Raw genomic sequence first — 22,873 nt, forward strand, 5'->3', positions numbered from 1 at the left:
GGCAGCAATTGCCAACAGCTGCTCACCTTTATAAAAGGCACTTCGCATTACCTGGAATTATATTTCTTTTAATTAACGATTTATCTTGGATTGGCAAATTTAAAACAATTGCCAGCCGCGTCACTTCGTAGGCACGTGCTTCGACTGTGATGCAGGTGTTTTATGAAACCCAGAAGATTTGAGAGGACTCATGCCCGCTTCCTTCATCCCCTGAGTTTTTGACACAATACTTTGAGGATATTGTGGCGCCAAGAAGTACCCTTTGTAGATGCAGGTTTTGCAGTAAGGTACTGCAGTGTCTCCAGTCTTGATATGCGTGAGAAGACATCAGCCCCACCCCGCCCACGATTAAATGGTACACGCCCACTTCAATAAACAAATCGACTTTTACATAAATGTACTATACTTAAAATAAATATTTACTTGTAACCTCCTTAAGGGTGGTGGTAAGTCAGAATATTGTAATTAACCTGCTCCCTACGTGTTGACACCTGCAATACTCTGGTATAAACAACACGTGCATTAATAAACAGTCAACTACTATATGTACCACTCAGGTTATGAGCCTTTGGCATACCCACCCAAGCAGATATGTGAATTTATGTTATCTTTTCATACAAGCTTTGTTGTACAGCTGTTCTCAACAATAGCACTGAAGTTGTCTATTTCAGGAAGGGTGAAAGGCAGAGTTGTCCCTGCACGATTAAAAACCTGACCTGCAGTTCGCACAGAGATCACTGCAGCAGGCATTTAGCACAAGGAACTCTCTCTCAAAATGTAATCTGGCCTATTGGTTAAATGCTGCAAATATTCATGGTTTAAACTGTGTATGTAAATATATATATTTGATATACATACATATATATATATATATATATATATATATATATATATATATATATATATATATATATATATATATATATATATATATATATGTAATCATAATATACCATATTGGTTCAGATGCTTCATATTTTTAAGGATATATATTTTTAAGGATATATATGATGCCATACACACATATGCACACATACACATTAAATGTTTGGTTTTATACAGCACTTGTGAAGCCAGGTTTTGCTATTTCCTCCCACGCAAAATACCACTTCATACAGTTAGCCAAGGGAAATCATTTAATAATGTCTAAAAGGATGAAAGGCTGAGCCCCACTAGATTTCTACCTCTATCTTAAAGGTTACACAGGAATGCATTATATAGGGTCACAGAGAAACGCCGGCAAAGGTAAAATACCTGTAGGTATTTTACCTGCCAATATAATAATAAATACACACATTATTACCTAAAGGTGTGCTAGAAGGCAAAATAATGTCACATTTATAGTTCAGAACCATAGTTGAGGATGCATCATGAATGGCATTGCACTGCCTAGTCAAAGTGTAGAAATGTCCAAATGAGCAGTGACATGCGTGTGATATTATACAGTCTGCTGCCGCCTACGTTTTCTATGGCTGACCAAGGCAAGCAGTCATTTATTTTATATTCATCTGAAGGGGTTTGGATGGTTACAAACTGCTTCACACCCCATATGACTGACTCGGAGTGCTTGTCTATAAGTGTGATGTGTATATTTATTCTTAGACTAAACAGAAACCATCCTTGCTATTTTTCAAGAAAACTACTTTCAACCTTTGTCCCTTCGCTCCTCTCTGACTCATCACAAACCTTTTTAACTACTATAAACCCCCAGACATCCTTCTCAGACTTCACTTAATTTTTAACCATGTCACTCAACTAATAGGCACACTTGACCACTACTTGCAAATACAATGCATTACTTACCTTTTCAAATACATTCCCATCATTATAAGCACACAAGTAATCAAGAGCACAAGCCTAACACAACTAATGCACAAAGAAAAAAAAATACTAATCTACTATTAATCTCTAATCTTCGGTTTCAGAGTAGTGTGCTACTCATGACAAAGAGCTTCGACTCATAGTAAGTGCTTTATAAACACAATTTACAATATGTTATCAAGTACACGTTTCTGTGGGATGAAAGGCGGCCCTCAATCTTATTTATGTTTTCACATTTTACAACTACTTTGCTGGTATCTGTAAACCAACGTGATTTTTACATTAAATTGATGCCACATAGCAGCAATCCACATAAGTACACTCCACATCATGCCACATATTTCCAATCAGCATAATTTCACTCAGCACCACACAGTTCCACACAACACAATTTCACTTCATACATTACCATTCCACGCCGCATAATTCAGTAACACACCACATAATTCAACTCAATGACACATTTACATAATAAACCACAAGTATCCAATCCACACAACAGAAAACCAAATGCCACAAACTTCAACACACCACATAATTAAACATCACAACATATCACTATGCAACACAAAATAACATCCCACATATTTACACTCCATGGCACAGTCCTATTCCACATAATTCCAGCAGGCTCAAAACCCCATAATTACCATCCGCATAATTCCACTGCACCCCAAGCCTCATAATTCAGATCCACACAATTCCAATCCAACCCTCATAATTCCACTCAATACACATCTAGTCCACTCCATAACATACGGGTAAAAGTCATTGTCATTTACAACGCCAATAGATCTAATTCTCGCAAATGAGAGAGCTATAGGCAATGCCAGTGTATGTTTCACAGACTTATCACAGCCTTAGCCCGCCGTTATCTCGCACAGTGTTTGTATGCTAAAGAGCACGTGCGAAACCCGCAGCCAATGAGCACGTCGGAATTGTCTGCAGCGCAGTAGGATTGGCTGAGGCTCCAACCACTGGTGGTTAGAGTGACGCCTATTTCCAGACCACGCCCATAATTTGTTCGGCCACGGGACAGGGTGTCATGCGACCCGGAAGTACTGAAATTACCTAGAAGTTCTCTTAGCTAAAACAGCTTAAGAACATCGGACTTAAACGCTGAAATAACTGAAGTTCCAGGTAAGGAGCAGACGGATCGTTGTCGTATCTAGCTTCGCATGGCTTGACGTGTGTATGTAGTGATTTAACATTGATGGCCAATTGACTGTGCTCCCGTTACCACAGGGACCGCTGCCCTCGTGCCCCAGGAAAATCACCTAAATTATACTTCTTCATTTAGAATCGGCGTAGACACTTAACGGAATGTACTTTTTGTACTGTTTATTGGCGCACAACTGTGGCATATCTGCAAAAGGCATTGACCCACTTTTCTGAGGATCGCACAGGACCGATGCAATGGATTAATGAGATTTATAAAAACGTGACTTTCTGTACAAGCGTGAGATTTTAATAAAAAGTGAATGAGTGTTGTACAGTTTTTCTAGTAGGTGACTGGGCACGCACAGTCGTAAAGGTAGTAATTTTTGAAGTACGTCAGTGAATTTGAGACTTGAAGCCAGATTTTTGTGACTGTCGTATGGAGATGGATTAGAATCATGATCACACATCAGCCTTTCTTGCTGTTTTTAAGAGCCAGGTCATCTCTGGAACCGCAGGCGGTTTCCGTCTTTTTTTGTAAACGTATTCAATCCGCCACATATTTCCTAGTGCTCAAATTCCACGTCACTAGTGAGTGAAAAATCACACAGTCTAGTGGAATGTTTTCATTACTGGTCGGATGGGCTGACGACTTAGCTGCACGTCACACAACAGACAAATTTCTTTTTGAAGGGGTGTTCATGACACGTCGGACGTTTTCATGTGACAGTAACATGTACACATTTTCATACTAGTTAGAATGCGACCAAACCGCCATAGGTCTTCTCAGCCGAGATTTACCACTGTTGACCATGTCCCTTGTCACCAAGTTAGCTGTGCCACGGTTCTCTGTCAGCACATTCACCTGAACTCTCAGAGACAGCGGAGCCATCGTTCTACATTCATCTGGGTTAGCGAAGATATACAGCGATATTCAGAACCGTGGGCATTAGATGCATCCCTGAATTTATTGCATGGCTGGAGCGGCGGAAAAGCGGTCACCTGTTCGTTGTCTAAGCATGGATAGGCTTTTCAAACAAGGCGAGCAGTTACTAGGAGCTTCAGTCGCTTCAAGTTAAAGTTGTTTGAATTTGAGGGGCTGGATTCAGTTTTCTTCTATCCATTATACTCGGACTGCAAAGTGTACATATTCCACTCGAGTAAGACTTTGAGTAGAGTGTGTATTAAACATCCACATTGTTAAACCAACTCTCAGTCAGTCTAGCGTGCATGAAGAGTTAGTTTAGAGCATATGTTCAGCATGAGACTCTCCTCCAGAGGTGAAAGGTAACTGCCTTCATCCTCTACAAATGTTGGATTGGATTTGGCTTCTTCTGATGTTCTTATTAAAAAAACAACAAAGACATCACTGACGGGTGGGGATAATGCGAGCATTTCTAACCAGGGGTGTGGAATTTATTAAAATATCTACTTGTCCAGGGGACAGGTTGCTTCTCAAATCTACTTGTCCTGTAAAAAGATCTACTTGTCCCTTTGGTGCCATGTAGTGTGGCGACAAATTATGGCAGCAATTAATAGCCTCTCTGATTATGCCAGGGCTACTACCATAGTAGGGTTTGAATACTTGGAGTTTCAATCCCTACTGTAGAAATTTCCTTATTTTGCCACCTTTCTGCAGATCTGCATACTGGGGCTGGAGGAAGCAGTAAGCAATAGTTCCAGGGCTGGAATGCCTTTGAGTCTGCAAACCTACTAACCTGCATGTTTTAAAGATTTTTACCAGCTTCTCTCTAATATTTTCCCATAATAAGAAAGGTTGGACATTTACTCCTGACAATGGCAGAATTAGAACTTCTTCCAGGGTTGGGAAGAAAGTGGCTGGAGGGAAAATAAACTTGCAAATGCTCAATAGATTTTCACATGAGCAAATCTACACATCGTATTCACCCACGCTAAAATACAGTTCACAAATATTTTATAGGGGTACGACATATACCATGGGTGCACTTTTGTGACCTTCTTTAAGAATTTGGGGCCACAAGTAGGTAGGTTCAGATTTGTGACCTGCAAATTGCGAGTCGCAAATCCGAAAGTAGGATGGTGTCCTTGACACCATCTGTGATTCGCAAGGGCTTCGCAAATGCCCACATCATGAATAATCATGAGGTGGGTCGCAATTTGCGACCCCCTCACGAATGGTGGCCTGCTGGAGACAGCAGACCACCATGTCTGTGACTGCTTTTCAATAAAGCAGTTTTTTTTGTAATGCAGCCCGTTTTCCTTAAAGGAAAAAGAGATGCATAACAAAAACGAAAAATGAAACGTTTTCGTTTCATTTTTTCAGAGCAGGCAGTGGTCCAAAGGACCACTGCTTGCTCTGAAAAAATGTTTACAGTGACATTCACAATGGGAAAGGGGTCCCATGGGGATCCCTTCCCTTTTGCGAAAGTGTTAGCACCCATTTGAAATGGGTGCAAACTGCGATTGGTTTGCGCCCGCGTTCGCGGTCACAAAACAATCCTACATTGCACTGCGAGTTGCAATTAGGAAGGGAACACCCCTTACTAATTGCGAGTCGCAAACCCGTTTTGTGATTCGGTAACCAGGTTACTGAATCGCAAAACTGGATTTGTGCATCGCAATGTGCTTTTTGCACGTCGCAAACAGCGAAAGTCGCTGTTTGCGACATGCAAAAAGCTACCTACATGTGGGTCTTGGTCCCTAATTAGGTCTGGTGTTAACAAAGACATTTTGTTTTTATTAAACTTCTATTTCTCTCTCTTTCGGCTGGCTTTACTGTGAGTGATCGCATTCTGCTCTTCCACAAGGAGCATATTGCCACACAAAGTAGTTTTGTTCAGTGTCAGGAACTACAGTGGCAATCAGTGACGTAACGAAACTGGAGGGTGCCCCTTTGCAAAGAACATGGAGGAGCCCCCTCTCCAGACTCACTCAGGACAGGTGCTGTGCTGACGGGGCCCCATGGAGGGCGGCTGCGGGGCCTTTGTTATGCCGCTGGTGGCAACGTGTGCTTTAAGAGTTCAAAAACTTTTTGGGGGGGTTTTGCCAATGTTTGTTACAATGTTGAGGGCCTGGTAGCTCCCACAACAATAAAGTGTTACAAAAGCCATGTCAAAACAAGACACGCATTGATGAAACTAAAAGACTTATAAAAATATGTCAGATCAGTTGGCTTTGTCAGTGTTTGTTTATTTTCATGCTTCCCATAATCGTGTTGAAAATGGTTACACTGATTTTCCATTAGAAATATTTTTAGGAAATACTAGCATGCATCAACATATTTTACTAAATGACACTTCGTTTGCATATAATCAGAGAGCATTCTGGGAGCATTATACTTAGCCTCTTAGCCTAAACTTTTCAAACATGTGTGTACACGTTTTTTTTTTTTTTGTACTGGAACCAACGTCAGTAGTGAAGTGTGACCTTAAAACATTTATTTACAGCACGCACCCTAATAATGAAGGCTTTCAAATAATGAACCATAAATACAAGTTCGAACAGCATTATCCTTTGGAAACACTTTACCTCAACTGCAGAGAGTTCAACTCTCTGTAAACAGGCAACCAAAGGGTTTGTGCTGCAGGGGGTTGGGCCTACTTGTCCCAAGGACAAAGTAAACATAAAAACTTGTTGCCCTTGACCCCAAACAAGATGTCCCGGGCGTCGGGCGATAGGAATTCCACATCCCTGCTAACACTTGCCTATTTTAATAACCTCTGGTGAAAGGCCGTGTGATCCTTCACGGTAATACACTTTCTTTGTGGGTTGCGTTTTGTCCCAGGCCTGTTAGTAGGTTTTTATGTGGAAGGGACCACTTTTTATGGCTAGTTGTTAATTTGTTGAATTATTCAAACATCCCCTCTTCAAACTTGCTATTTATTATAAATACACTCTTCTCCTCCCTTCTCTCCTGTACTTTTTGGCTAGTGGGATTTTCTGCTACTTAGCCGAAGGGTGTCGGTCATTGATACTCTATGTAATCAACACCGAAAGGGACAGTTTTTTAGAGGAATTTTAAGCATGCAGAGTGTGGGTCGCAGAATGAGCAACGTACACTGCATACATTGAATAAAAGTTATAGCTGAACATTCCATTGTAAAGCGTTCTTTGCAATCGTCAAGTTGTGCACCGTCTTTTTTGTAACAATAAATGCCATATAAAGACAGGAGTAGCCTTCTATCCCCACTCCTAAGCAAGCATATTAGAGGATACTGGCTGTTCTAAACAATGAGATACAGAAGCACCATTCAAAATAACTAGTTCTTTAACGTCCCCAGGCACTCCACACAAGGCAATGACACTGTTACAAGGGAGCACATATGTACCAAACTCAGTGTTTTAAATTTTCAGAAGGATTGCTTCTTCACTCATAAGTATCGAGTGTCACGATAATTTATGTTAGTAGTCTTTGCCACTGCGTTATCGAAAGCTGTATTATACTTTACCAGCAATGCCGGCAAGATAGGTCCTAAAATGTATTCTTTCACAAGGAGATGCGTGCACATTTTTACAATTTTTACTCGTAGGACTTATTTTCTTTGTGCCAAGGATTTGAATATATCTATCCTGCTGTGTATTACAAAACATATAAATTGTGGATATAAGAGATCTGTCATTTGGCAAATAGCAATAGGGGGATCAATATGGGCCAACAAAAAATCGTTGGAACCCCTCCCCCCCCCCCCCAAGTCCCCTAAACCAACTAGCATCGATGTAATGCTGACAAGAGTAATTGGGGTTGTATCAACAGAGATCGCACTGACAGAGCAAAGATTAACGCTAGAATACGACAAAGGTGCAGGGAGAGTCACCAAAGGACTGGGTTTGAGTACTCTGTTAAATAATGAACAAATGGTGGGGTCTGGGGCAGGTGGTGGAATGGCAGCCCACCAAGAGCCCACTGGAGCAAAGCTGGACAGCGCCGTAACCGTGAAAGTTAGTGGTAATAGCGCTTTCCCTGGGACTACTATGGGTGTGAACAAATTCCTTATACCGTGTCAAAAAACAAATAGTCAGTCCCTTTCATCTAGCGTCAAATTAAGAGTGATGACAGCGGGAAAGGGTGTGGCTTTGAAAGGTGTGGACAACTTTTCTATGGGGGAGATTTTGCAACAATTTTAGAAAACCATCTCCGTCCATCGATGGACCATCTAGGCGTTAAAGAGAAACATCTTTCCTCTATGGCACGAGGGTCCATCCTCTTACTTAAATCTGGCGGTGAAAGTGATATATGGGATGACGGCAGACTTACCAGTAGTGCCGTGGGTAGATCCTTGGTTAAACCCAGTGGGAAGGGGCCAAGGGCAAAAAATGTGCACCTCGCACACTCCATAGGGGTGGTGCCTGGTTTACCGAAAGCAGCTGGAGATAAAAGACAATCACTGGACACTCAAGAGAATGGGCAAACCTGTAATAAATGTGCCATAAGGAATGTTAACACTGATGGTAGAGCGCACAGTATACAGCCCACCCCTGGTGGTAATCCTACGGTACTCCGCCTCCCCCCTGGCAGCATGTCCTTATGTTTTTGTTTTGGCAGGGGTCCCGCCTTTGATGGAAAATCAAACAGACAGAATCTTGCCTGCAGATTAAAAATAAGTTAATACATTGGCTGTGCAAATACAAGAATTTTATTCTTATGTGGGCCAATAAAATAATAATGATTCAGCATATTGGTTGGATTGTCTCACAGGGAAAAGATGTTGTTGGGGACTGCTTGGTGGTGAACTTCAAATCCCCGCCTGGTGAAGTAACTGTTGAACACTGAGAAGAGTATGAGGAACTTTGGTACTAATATTGTTATCTTGCCATTGGGGTACCTTTTCCACAATCAGTATTGAACATTCCTTGTCACAACAGGTTCACTGCATTGGTTGAATGCAGTGATATTGACTGACTGAGTGGTGAGGTCACCTCTCAACCTCTTAGTACAAGAAATAGGCCAGGGGTAAAAGGTTCTTTTGGTAGCCCTCTAGACCTCGTTCATACACAGGGGATATTATCACATGGGGGAGAGCAGGGATGTGTAATTTAATAAAATATCTACTTGTCCATGGTACAGGTTGCTTCTTAAATCTACTTGTCTTGTAAAAAAAAATCTACTTGTCCCTTTGGTGCCATGTATTACTGCAACAAATTATGGCAGCAATCTACTTGTGCAAGAGCTCTGATAATAACCTCTCTGATTATGCCAGGGCTACTATTATAGTAGGACTTGAATACTTGCAGTTTCAATCTCTACTATAACGATTTCCTTATTTTGCCACCTTTCTGCAGATCTACATACCAGGGCTGGAGGAAGCAGTAAGCAATAGTTCCAGGGCTGGATTGTCTTTGAGTTTGCAAACCTACTAACTTGCACATTTTAAGGATTTGCACCAGCTCTTCTCTAATCTTTTCCCATAATGAGAAAGGTTGGAAATGTACTCCTGACAATGGCAGAGGTAGAAGTTCTTCCAGGGTGGGTAAAAAAAGTGGATGGGGGGAAAGTGAACTTGTAAACGCTCAATAGATTTTCACGTGAGCAACTCAACACATGTATATTTGTTCATGCTAAAATACAGTTCACAAATATTTTCCAGGAGTATGATTTCCTGGTCTACTTCTGTAAGCTCTTGTGAATTCATGAAAGCCATTAGTGCACTTTTGTGACTTTCTTTAAGAATTGGGTCCCTAATTACGTCTGGCGTTAACAAAGACATTTTGTTTTTAAACTTTCATTTCTCTCTGTATTGGATGGCTTTACTGTGAGTGATCGCATTCTGCTCTTCCACAAAGAAAATATTGGCACACAAAGTAGTTTTGTTAAGTGCTAGGAAATACTGTGGGGTAACAAAACTGGAGGGGCCTCCCTGCAAAGAACACAAAGGCCCCCGCCCTCCAAGCTCACTCAGGGCAGGTGCTGTGCTGATGGGGCCACCTGGAGGGGGGCTGCAGGACCTTTGTTACACCACTGTTTACAATGTGGCCAAAAATGTTTTTTCTTTTTGCCAGTGTTTGTTACAATGGTGAGGGTCTGGCAGCTCCCACAACAATAAAGTGTTACAAAAGCCATGTCAAAACAAGACATGCATTGACGAAACCAAAAGACTCACAAAAAAATGTCAGATCGGTTGGCTTTGCCAGTGCTTGTTTATTTTCATGCTTCCCATAATCTTGTTGAAAATGGTTACACTGATTTTCCATTAAGAATACTTTTTTGAAATACTAGCATGCATTGACACATTTTAATAAATGACGCTTTAAAGAAATAGCACCTAAAGTTTCATTGTAGCGAAGCACTTTTTTTCCTACGTGTTTTTTTCTGAACATTTTATTTTGAAAGCAAAGAATCATCACTCTTGCTCACAAGCTTCTGCAAACATTTGCACCAAATCAGAGAGCATTCTGGGAACATTATACTTAGCCTCATATTGTTAAAAATTTCAAATGCTGGTACGTTTTTTTTTTTTAACTGGAACTACTGTCAGGAGTGCAGTGTGACCTTAAAACGTTTATTTACAGCGCTCACTCTAATAATGAAGGCTTTTAATTAATGGACCATAAATCCAAGTTCGAACAGCATTAATTTATGGATACACATTACCTCCACTGCAGACAGTTCCCTTCTTTGTAAACTGGCAGCCAAAGGGTTTGTGCTGCAGGGGGCTGGGCCTGCTTGTCTCAAGGACAAAATAAACATGAAAACTTGTTGCCCTTGACCCCAAACAATATGTCCCGGGCATTGGGCGATAGGAATTCCACATCCCTGGGTAGAGTGTGGTGAGCCGATGGAGGGGCATATTCTGCAAAGGTGTATTTCAAGATTCAATACTGGTAATAAAGAAAAGGACTGTGTACGAATTCTAAGTTGAAATGTGGCAGGCATTCAAACTAAACTGGCCCTTCTGATAGGCAAGCGATCATTAAGGACTATGATATATTGTGTTTTCAAGAGACATGGGAAACAAGCCCTATCATGTTTGAAGGTTATCGGTGCTTCCACGCTCATACCATCTCATCGCACTCTGGTAGAGCATCGGGTGGGTTATCAATTTGGATTAGTTTTCTCTTGGGGGTGCGGGTGGTAAAGGTTGGACCTTCCCGCAGGGGCTGTCAAGTGATCACTTTAAAGGGTGCTCCTTTCTTATATCTTGTTAATTTTTATCACAATGATTTCATTAGTGTCCCAAATTGGTGTTTATTGGTCTTGTCTGAATGTATTTCAAGTATTGTGCGAAAAAAGTTACCTAAGGCCAGCAGACATATCTCTGCCTTGCAAACAATTTTAATGCAAAAAATTCATTTTTGAAGAGGTGGGAGGAGGGCGCTAGGAGACTAGACATGGATTTGAGAGGTGGGGAGCTGGTAGAACTTCTTGCCACATATGATCTGCATGATATGTTACATTTTGTTGGGTCAACTATCGAATGGAAGTCTACTTATAGGGGGAAAAGCTGCGCCTCCAGAATTAATTATATTTTCGTTTCCCGTAATTTAGTCAACTGGTTGATATCGGGGGATTTGGTTGTGATGGACTATGGGGACCTTAACCCTCTTGAAGCAGTTCTCAATCTCCCAGGTGAAGATTCCGGTGATTCCGAAGACTCATGAAGGCCTTGGTAATATAGCAGCTTCCACAATAACCTTAAGCTCTGTTGGAAGCGGTCGGATCCCCTGACTCATTTAGGCAGAGTGTTCACTGAGAATCGGGCTATAGTTAGCGATTTGTTTACAAGGGGGGGGTGTGTGCTGAGGGTGGGACAATAGTTAAGAGCTGTATCTCCTTTTGTTTAATGATTTATCAGTCGCTTTGTCAACCCAATAAGTCCCACCCACAGGCTCCACGTTGGTTTGATTGCTGTTCTGCACGTGCGAGCTGCTTGTTACGCGAACCTCTTAGTGTACACCCCAGGGATTGGGTTACTGCGCTTGATTGATGAAACAGTATAAAGTTGAAACAACAAGAAGGCAAAATGAAATGATATCGTCCCATTGAGATATGTTGGTAGGGTTGGCATATTCCAAGGATTGTAAAAACTTTTGGAGCACAATTCATAACATTCGGTCGATTGAGAATTCATTAACTTCAACTAGTTCAGGCCTCGAAAAATCATAAAAAACGTTACTAGACCTGCAGGTTGAGTAGCTTGAATAATCTACTCCACCTAACTGTAATGTCCTTGACCCGGAAATGGGTATCAAATTGTGTGATCCTAGGCAAATATTGTATTTTACAGTCGCCGTTTTCTTAATTCTCACATATGAGTGCACCTTCAAAAATGTGAGTTCAGCGTTTCTGCTGTAAAAAAAAGTCCTCTTTAATTAAATTCACTAAACATTTGCTCAATGTATAATAAATCTAGCCCACATATAGGGTACACATGATCCATGCATGACTTGCCTCTTAGTTTACTAATAGCTTTGCCATCAGGGCAGGATTGTTTATCAGTTTACGTTTAAACACTCACTTTTAATAAATATATTACTAAAGCATGATGTGGTAGCACACTGTCATTTACAGACAGTAAATTTCCAAGAAAGATCCAAAAAACTTCCCATTGACTTGCAGCTTTACTGATAAAACTGTGTAGTGTATTAACAATAATCAGTGAAAATTGGGTTTCGGAAAACATTTATCATTTGCACATCACCAAGTAAAGTGTTCTGACTTCTTTTTTCATCCTATTAAAATAATATTTTCATCATACAGAAGTACAAAAAATGGTCTTTCACAGCTACTGAAATATATTTTGAAATGTTTGTAAAGTTGACTTAATTATATAATTGCTGTGTGTTAGGAAAAACCTGATACCAAAAGCCTTTCACTTCACGGAGGTCAGACAGTTCACCTTCCAAAATTCTGGAACTCTGCAGTCTCAAGGAACAGTATTTGTATTGCAAGAAGACAAAATTACTTTTGACATCTGTCTCTGAACACAAATGTGACAAGAAAAAGATTTAAAGGCATCTTAATTGCTAATTCAGTTTCTGACTGAACAAACACCTATTCTTTGTGGACTTGCCAGAAGATTCCAGTGGAATCTAAAAATAGCTTGACCCTATAAAATAAAACTTGCTGTAGCAATTGGTTGAATATATTTTTTGAGCGCTGTACCATTTTGCATCAATTTATCAAGCCCTAGACGTGTCAAGTATGAGGCCGGCCTTGAAGAGGGCTTCTGCTTGGCTTCAGATATAGGTCCATGAAGTGGTGATGGCAATACAGTAGAGCAAGGAGGGGAAAGCTCCGGGACCCGATGGAGTGTCCATTGATTTAATAAAATGTAGGATGGAGCTATGGGCGCCACTGTTGGCAAACATATACAACAGCATAATTGGTGAGAGTATTCTTCCCTCTTGGACAAGTTCGGTGATTGTTCCTGTATTTAAGAAGGACGACTGGGCTAAACCAGAATGTTAAAGCCAATATCGTTAATAGATATTCCGGCAATTTTTTTTTACAGAGTTCTCTATATTAGGCTATTGGAGTTGGTGCAGGAGAACAGGGTCCTAAATGCTTGCCAGTATGGTTTTCGAGCTAGGATAGGTACAGTGAAACAGTGCCTAAATTTGAACTTAGTCATTGATAAGTACACCAGGGCGAAATAATCTGTTATCTGTCTAGTTTTTATGGATCTTTCAATGGCATTTAATTGTGTAAATCAGTCAAAACTCTGGAATTTGCTCGTGGAGATGGGCATGGACCATAATTTGCTATATGTGATGATTGCTTTATATACTAACACAGGCTAGAGTGCGGTTCGTGGAAAATGGAGAGCTTACAAGGGAAATAAGTACTAATTGGGGAATGCAACAAGGGTGTATTCTTGCCTCATTGTTATTTCTTTTATGTATTATTATCCTTGTCCCTGAATTTAACTTGAGTACGACTGAAGTCTAAATAATTAATGGAGCAGAATTACCAGCTTTACTGTACGCAGACAATGCAGACTTTATGGCTCGTACACCTTTAGCACTCAGTAGGCTGGTACATTCTTTTGTGCACTTCATGGCTAGTCTGGACCTGACAAAATACTACTCTAAGTCTTCTACCATGACTTACAGTTTGAAGCGCAGGAAGCCAGCGTACATACGGGTTGGTGAGCACCGATGTTGGTACTTTCTTGTATCTTTTAGTGCAACTGGTTCATGGGCCCCACAGGTACGGCACCAGAAATTGGCATGGTCAGTAGGTATCCTTCTTAGTTTACCTTGTCCATTAGGGGTAGGGTGCTGGCGCCGATGATGCAAGTATATTCAGCGTGATGTGTCCCTATAGTGTCTTACGGGGCAGAAGTGTGGGGTTTAAAGGAGTTTGAAACCTTAGTGTGGAGAATGGCTTCTTGTGGAAATTATTGACTGTTCCAGTATCTAGCCCTCACTACATTTGCCATGAGGAGCCGTGAGATCACCGAATTCTGTGTTTAAGTATTTTACACTTGTAAAATGTTTTTGCAGATGTTTGTGTGGATGTATATGTGTATGATTATTGTAACGATTTTATATTGATGTACTTCTATGGTTTTAAATGAACCGAATAAAGGTATTTATCTATCTAAGTACAGTCAACTTTGTTCAAAGCCTTTTTGGTGTCCAGCAATAGCAGAAGGACGTTCCTTTTCTTTTTTGGGACGTTTTCCAAAATGTGGAGCAACTTCTTAGTGCTATCCCTACATTACCATCTAAGGATAAATTAAGACTCTTCTGCAGCTACCATTTCTGGGAGAAGCGGTCCCAAGCGTGTCACCAGGATCCCAGTCAAGAGTTTCACATCTTTGTTTAAAGGTCATTGAATTACGTCTGAGGCTTCACAAATTGAGTCAACGGGTTCCTCTGTTCCCTAATAACTTCAAAGAGCCTCAAAAGAATCTGTGCAAGTTTAACAAAATAAAGCTGTGCTCCTGTCTAAGCCTGAGGATTTCCCGATTTTTTTTAATTATGGGATTGCGGTTATGACCGCATCTGTTCTAATGTGCTTGTTCAAGGTGTCACCACAGCCCTGGGGAAAGAACCCAGTGAAGATGGTTCCAGATATAGAGCCTCATTATGAGCTTGGCAGGTGTCGGAGGCCGCCCGCCAAACCCGTTCCTCCATCAGCCCTGAACACTGCCGGCCCTATTAAGAGTTCACAGCAGGGTGTTTCTGACTGCTGGCCCTGCGGTGAACAGGGCCTTAACATTGACGCTAGCTCCTAATGGAGCTGGTGCCAATGTGGCGGTGCGGCGGGTGCAACGGAATCGGGGCAGTGGAATGCAGGACAGGGCTGTGCATGGGGGCCCCTTCACTGCCCATGTCAAGTGCATGGGCAGTCCAGGGGCCCCCAACACCCTGTTCCGCCAGCCTTTACTTGTAACCGCCATGTAAAGGCTGGCAGTATGGGGACTTGTAATCCCCAGGGCAGCGGTATGGGGATTTGTAATCCCCAGGGTAGCGCTGCTTGCAGTGCTGCCCTGGTGGATTATAACCGCCGGGCCACCAGGCCACTGGCTGGCGGTAGCCTAGTGGTGTTGGTGGTCGGACTGTGGCGGCTCTGCCACGGTCATAATGTGGTGGTTGGACCGCCACGACTGCAGCGGTCCGATCGCCACCATGGGTCTGAAGACTGGCGGACTCCTAATGAGGCCCATAGTATTCGATCTCAGTAGGGTCGGCTTTTTCCGTAGCGTATAGTTGTAGATGAAAAGTATGGAAATAATCTGTACTGGCATTGTCCACACTGACTACCTCACCTGAGTCTGTGATTATACTGCGAACCCTATCTGAGTTTACTCTTGCTTTTAATTATGTTGCCAGAAATCTCCTAGGCCAATTCTCCAAAGAGTTATATGGTTTAATTTGAGCAAAGAATATCCTGCTCTATCCGAAACCAATACCTTGAGCTGATTTCTAACGGCTACAACCTCCTGCCAAAGTCTGTTGGATAGAACATTTTTGTGGCCTTCCACCACTTGTGTTAATGTTAACTATATTTCATATCTCTTAGCAATTCGCATTCTCTTATATCTAGCAGCAATTATGATAAAGATACCTAAAGATACCCTGAATGTAATCCCTGAGTGATTCCCACAATGTAAAAGATGAAATCTCAATGGTGTCATTATTGTGTACAAATACTATTTTCTCACTTACCTCCGCTCTACTAGCAGTATCATGTAATGGGTTCCTGTTAAGTCACTTTGTTATAGGCCTATATGAACACAACTATTTAGCGTGGGCCGACAACGCAATATTTAATAAACTGGTGTTGCATAGAGCCCCTACATTGATGGCTTAGAGTTACTGTACGCTGATGTTCTGCTCCAAACACTACCAATGCCTTGATTGTCTTATTGAAGTCTTTCATTTGGTGTAATTTTTCCCTATGCTGTAATTACTTTTGCCTTTTACTTGACACTCTGAATAAATGAGCAGTGTGGCTCTGCTGCTGCTTCTGGCCTTATTTTTTAGCCAGTGTTTATACTACTACTGATCTGGTGAACGAATCCTGTTTTTGTTGCCCTAAGTGTGCAGTGTATGCCCAGACATTGGTCCCGAGCTCATTATGCCACTGGAATCAAGCTAGCTTGGCTGATGAAGGGTGATGCCCTGAAACCAGTCCCAGGATGCTTGATTCCAGTCCAGGGAGGACCTGGCTTGGCAGTTCGGGCTGCACTGTTCCCATGAGGAACAGGGTCAAGACTGATTTGCATATGGCTGGGTCCAAACTGGGGTGGCATGGTGAGCACCAAAAAAAACGGATTAACCCCAGATCTTTGCGACTGGGCCTGAATGTTTGCATTGTTCAGCATTCCGTCCATCATCTGTTCTTTTTGCATTATAGTACCAGGCCAGTGTTTTGCAGCAACTGGGTGTACCTACCTAAAAAGTCTTAGCCAGTCTGATAATCTCTGCTGCGCGCCCTTCTCAGTTGACTGGTCACACACCTCGGGTACAAGGCAGAGGAAAGCAGACAGTAAAGTGATCGGACTCAGAGAGTAGCTGACTACAGGCTGTAAGCTAGAGGCCTGTCAAATAATGATAGGTATAGTACTAAATGCTGTAATTTATATCCATTCTAGAAAATGAAAAATATGTCCAAGCTTCCTCCCTCCCCCCAAAACAACTATAGGTAAATGGCGTACTAGAGGACCGATCCAGGTAGGCTATTTGTTCACATAGTGAAAACCTTTCTGCCCACCCTCCGCAGTGTACCTATATTTCTTTTTTTTTTTTTTTTAGGAATCTTGCATAACTGGCACCTACCGTATAGAAAAGTGAGTGCATTTAGGAGTTAAAGTGTATGACCCTGAATATCCACATTGAGAAACTGGTAGACGTGGACTTCGGCCGCTATAACTAATGACAGACCGATTTTATTCACATCTGCACCCAACACGTCTCTTTGGATTTCGTGCCAGTCAAGCACACGTGTCCTCCAAGTGCTGTCAGATGATCTCCCTGTTAAAAGCTGTTACCATTAAATCCTGTGCCACAAGGATATATGTGCGCATCGGGTGTTCCTTGGTAATGTGCTTGTGGGATTCATGTGCGTGTCACGTACCGCACTAACTTTAGGACACGGGCTGGTGAGATTGTTAGGCATGGAATAAGGCTGATTCTCTAAGGGACCTTACAGATTTGATGATGTGGTTTCTTATGGTTAGACTAGGGGAGGGTTTTGCCAATAGGAGTCGGAAAGGCAGTTGATTAGGGGTAGATTTTTCTTTTTTCCTTAAACGTTAAATGGAATTCAGTCTTGCCAATAACCTTTTTGAAAAAAGTTCCCCTTTCCTGAATTGTACCTTGACGTTATCTCTGTCCTGGAGCAGTGGTCCCTTTTTTGCTACTACTTTCATTATTTTGAATGGTAATTTGTTTCGCTTTCATTCTGAATGCCTGCAGAGCTGCTGTTGGTGTATCTTTTAATTATAGTTTGTTTGCATCATTTTGCACCGCAAACCTTACTCTAAAATTCTGCTAACTCAAAAGTGAGACTGTGAGTACTCTCCATAACTCGGGGGTCGCATGGTAAATCAGCCTGAAATCGCTTACGAGCAACAGTGGTAATGTTCAAGGGCGAGGAGCCCAAGCTATTGAGTATGGAGTTTTGGGAGTTTTCTTCTCCCCTCCCCGATCCAGAAGCAGCACTCCTGAAAGGACCTCACAACCCCATGGTACGATATTTGCACTTCGATTCAATACATGTTTATGTTCTGGAGAGTGGCAAATGCGCTCGCGCGCTCGGTAAATTTCGAACAATCTGCACACTGAACTGCGGTAGTTAAAAATCTTTGTTGTCGTGTACCTGGGAACATGTTAAGAACTTTTTGTGCTAGTTGAACCGTGGCCTGCATTCCAGTAAATGCAAAAGTAACCAGACGTCTGCATGTCGCATTGTGCCACTTTTGCATGCGTCGATCATTCGATCGTTAAAAATACATCTCACTGGTAGCTGGAAGAAAGATTGTTTGTATTTGTGGAGAATACAATACAGGCCAACAGATCCAATTCAGACCGGAGACTCCCTGATTTTCAACCCAAAAGGTGTTTATTATTTTATCATCTCTTGTCTAATATTACATCTATTTTAATCCTTTAACTGCCGAGGCTTTTATCTTCCCGTCACTGAACCCTGTGTTATTTCGCTGTTTAGAGTAGTTCGCGTTTAGGCCTCCATAACCATCTTTCCACATAATGTATCCACACCATATTTGCATCCTTTTATCAAAAACACTGGGGACTCTAGACGTACCCAGGGTTTGGGTATTCTCTTAATAGGACCCAAGAGAATATCCAAACTAAATCTACATTTGTTTTTTCTTTGGGGGGATGGGGGCATTGAGGGGGAGGGAGGTGGAGGAGTGTTCCACAAAAAGGTTTGGTTTGTTTTCTGAAAATGGCAACAACAAAAGATTTGCTGTGCTAAAATCACCATCTTCCCAGCTTTCAGGAACCTGCAGAGCTGTATGGATCTTTTTTTCCACCAGAGTTTTGACACTTTACTAAGAGGTAGCTCATTGTTCTGAATTTTTGTGTGTGTGTGTGGGGGGGGGGGGGGTCCAGTGTGCCAATTGAAATTGGTAAATGAAGTCACTGGCCTACAGTGACAAATTTGAAAGCAGAGAGAGCATAAGCACTGAGGTTCTGATTAACAGAGCCTCAGTGACACAGTTAGGCACTACACAGGCATACACATTAGGCCACAAACTATGAGCACTGGGGTCCTGGCTACCAGGATCCCAGTGACATAGTAAAAACACGCTGACACACACTCACAAAAAGGCCAAAAGTGGGGGTAACCATGCTAGAAAGAGGCTACTTTCTCACACTTACACAGGAGCTCTTGGAAGGCAGAGCTGAAAAGAAATACTATTGGTAATAAAAAATGTTCTGCTATTCTGTAGAGCCAAATGTCTCCCGATTTAACAAAATAGTATCCCACTTTTTTGGCTGGACCTAGCACCTGCGGCACAATACACCCCAAAATATCATCAGGAGGCATCATCTCTTACTCTGGAGAGCCCAGAGCCCATGCTTTTTTTTTTTGCAGCGTAGCTAGCTGCTAAATGATGGGTCTAACTCCGATGCCACCCTAGCAAACCTGCCAAACCCAGACATTTCTGAAAACTAGACAACTGGAAGACTCCAGGGTGGTGTGACCTGAGTTACCAGGTAATTGTACCCAGAAAGCCTTGCAAACCTTAAACTTTTGCTAAAATCACCAACTGTTCTCACATTTCTGTGATGGGAAGTTCTGGAATTTTTGGGGAGTCTCACATTTAATACTACCAGCTCTCCCCCAAGTCTCATAACAACAATGGTACCTCACTTTTGTGGGTGGGCCTAACGCTTGCAACACGGAAGGGCCCAAAACCCAACATGGATGTGTCACATTTGTCCACTAAAAACGTATCCTTATTTGCTATTTGGCTAGTGGTGGATTTTTGGCCCTAACTCAGCTGTCACCTAGCGAAATCTACCAAACCTGCACATTTCTGAAAATTAGACCCCGGGAGAGTCCACAGTGTGACTTGCATTGCTTGCTCCAGCTAATTTTTACCCAGAAGCTGTTGCAAACTTCAAACTTTGTGTAAAAACACACATTTTGCCAATATTTCTTTGAAGAAAAGTTCTGGAAGCCATACGCTTCCTGCTTCCCTGAGTTCCCACATGTCACTGGATAACCACAGTACCTCATTTGTGTGGGTGGACCTTAGAGAGCATGACACAAAAGGCCCCAAATCGCCACTTGGAGAGATCAGCGATGGGGATAGCTTTGGTATTTGGGGCTGTGCTCAACTGTTGCCCATGGAAACCTACAAACCACAAACCTTTTTTGTAAAAGAAGACACAACAGGGATTCCGGTGTGGTGTGCCTTGAATGGATCCCATAAGGGTTTCTTGCCCACAGTGCCCTGCAAACCTTAAATTATGCTTAAAATCATGCATTTATCTTACATTTCTGTGACAGAAGCATCTGGAATCAACAGGAATCCACAAAATTCCCAGCATTACCCCACTTTTCGTGGACTCCCATTGACCTTGGTTTTATCATTTCCTGCTGTAGGCACTAGTCCCAGCCACACAAGTGGTGCAGTGTTTTTAATCTGGATAAGTGGGGTAATGCTGGGTTACCCCACTTGTTGCCCCACCGGTAAAGCATACTTTTTTTTTTTTTTTCCAAAAACATTTTTGAGTGTTTTATTCTTGTTAGGTAAATATATTATATGATTACGTCGTGTTAGACATAGTAAAAAAAAAAAACAGTTACCAACAGTCATGTCAAAGCACTGCAAAGACTGTCAACAATGAGATGTATACAGTTGTAAGCAGAAGAAATAACAGTAGTCATTGTCTGGAAGGCACATTTTGCAAAAGGTACAATAGATTGGTTCAATCTTTGAGTCCTAAAATGCATAACAGTGCGATTTAAATCAGTGGAGCTGCAAAGCGGAGGTGTCACAGGTGCTCTGTAAAAGTGCATGTGACAGGAGAAAGAGATAAAAGAAACCTCTATCAACAATAGGGGGATTAGAAAATTTGGGGAAAATGTAAGGTGAAAGAGGCCTGAGGGACAGGTTCTGGGGGCACGAGCAAGTTCGATAAGTGAGCATACAGTAAAAAGGAGGTTGATGCGGACTGAAGGCCACTAGGGGCAGGGAGTGTATGAGGGGACAGTTGCATAGGTGTCTTGACTGACGCTTCATGTCAGCACGGAGGGAGGGGAGTAGGGGATTCCAACACAGTATTAGGGGGATTTGAGAAGTCAAGGATAACGGGAATCTGAAGACAGTGAGCCACCAATATCCTAGGGTGCTAGGGAGGCAGTGGTCCCCACCAGTTCCTTGAATTGGGTGTGGTGTCCCAGGCTGCAGCTACGTGGTGCCTGCAAAGCTTCCTCCCAATTTAGTGTAGTGTTCTCCACCTCTCCTCAACAGAGAAGGGCCCTGTGCCATTGAGGGGGAGGTGACGGGGGCCGCTGGGCTCTCCATTGTATTTAAAAAATACATTTGGCCAGCAGGAGGGCGAGATTGGCAAAACGTGCCTGTGCTTTTTCCTCCTAGGGAAGATCTCCAGGACTGTGGCCTCCCAGGAATTCAGTGTCGCAAGTTCTTTGACAGTGGCAAGTGTGTTGCGTATAGCTTGGCAATAGCCAGCTATGTTGGGGCATGACCAGAGCATGTTTTGGAGGTTGACTGTCTGATCCTGGCATCTGGGGCAGGTAAGCTTGGCTGTGGGAAACATGCTGCTCAGACAAGAAGGCATGAAATACACTCTGTTTAAACCATGTATTGGATGTTTTTAAAACCAGCGTTTCAGGTAATACTGTTGGGGGTGGGGGGGTTACTCCAGGGCCCCAGACTATTCATTGTCATGTAGGGGTATCATTAGGTCTTCCTTCCAGATGTGGCAAAGGTAAGGTGTGTCAGAGGGATCCCCGTGTGTTCCCTTATAGCTTTGTATAGGTATGTGATTAGGTGACACCCCCCATGCCCCCATAGTGTATAATGTGTGTATTACAGGATGAATGGGGGGGTTCTTGGCCACTGCACCCCCTTAGCATATGCCACAATCAGTTGCCTGTGTAGCAGGAATTAGCCCGGGGGATGTCGTGAGCCTGGCGCAGTTGGCCAGATGTAAGAAGATGGGTGTTCTGGAAGAGACTGCCCACCGTACCGATGGAGCAATTGTGCCACACTGTCAGCTGGTTGGCTGTAAAGGGCCCCAGAAGACCCTGAAGGGGTTAGCGGGGGAATAAGGGAGCGCCTGTCTGGCCAACTGTGTGATCCTGGCGAGGCGCTTCTGAGCCACTCATACATAAAGGGACCAGGAATGGTGCATCTTGATATTCGGGTAGAGTAACTGGTGTAGAGTATGTAGGAGAAGGAGGACTTCCCCAGTGCTCGTCTCGTGGCGGTTCACGCCTGCCAGGCACCGGGATATCCACTGAAGCTGGGCCTCAAGGTAGTAGGACTCAACAGATGGAGCCACTAGCCCACCCCGTCCCTTAGGCAGCTGGAGTTTATTGAGGGCCACCTGTCGTCTCTGACCATCTCACAGCAAGTCCCCCAGTGCTTGATCTAGTTCCTGGAAGAATTGCTGGTTAGAGAACACTGACATGTTGACAAAACAGTATAAAAGGTGAGGGAGGACAATCCTTTTGGACAGAGCAACTTTGCCCATAAAGGTGAGTGGCAACTGCTGCCAAAACCGCATTTGGGATATAAGGGCTGTAATTGTCTGCAGTAAGTTACATTCAAATAGGTGCTATTGGGAGTGGTGTAGTCTGACGCCAAGGTATCGAACCGCCGCTGCTGTCTACGTCCGTGGTTCGCAGCCCAGGTGTATTGCCTGTGGGGTTGCGTCCTGCCGGAACAGAAAGGTGCATGACTCTTCCCACCTCCAAGTTCGCTCAAAGGCCTGCTACTGCCTCGAACGTCCAGAAGGT

The 22,873-nt window shown here is 42.8% G+C and overlaps 1 protein-coding gene across 1 annotated transcript in view; it reads left to right on the top strand.

Moving 5' to 3' along the window:
* The first annotated feature begins 2,850 nt into the window (after positions 1 to 2,850).
* The window catches only part of HPS5 (HPS5 biogenesis of lysosomal organelles complex 2 subunit 2), a 422,510-nt gene continuing 402,487 nt past the window's right edge, over positions 2,851 to 22,873 (top strand). The window contains exon 1 of the mRNA XM_069223753.1: positions 2,851 to 2,961. The gene's annotated coding sequence lies outside the window, so the exon portion shown is untranslated. The remainder of the gene's footprint in view (positions 2,962 to 22,873) is intronic.

The sequence above is a fragment of the Pleurodeles waltl genome, chromosome 3_1, assembly GCF_031143425.1.
Source record: "Pleurodeles waltl isolate 20211129_DDA chromosome 3_1, aPleWal1.hap1.20221129, whole genome shotgun sequence".
In the NCBI taxonomy this organism is placed as follows: domain Eukaryota; kingdom Metazoa; phylum Chordata; class Amphibia; order Caudata; family Salamandridae; genus Pleurodeles; species Pleurodeles waltl.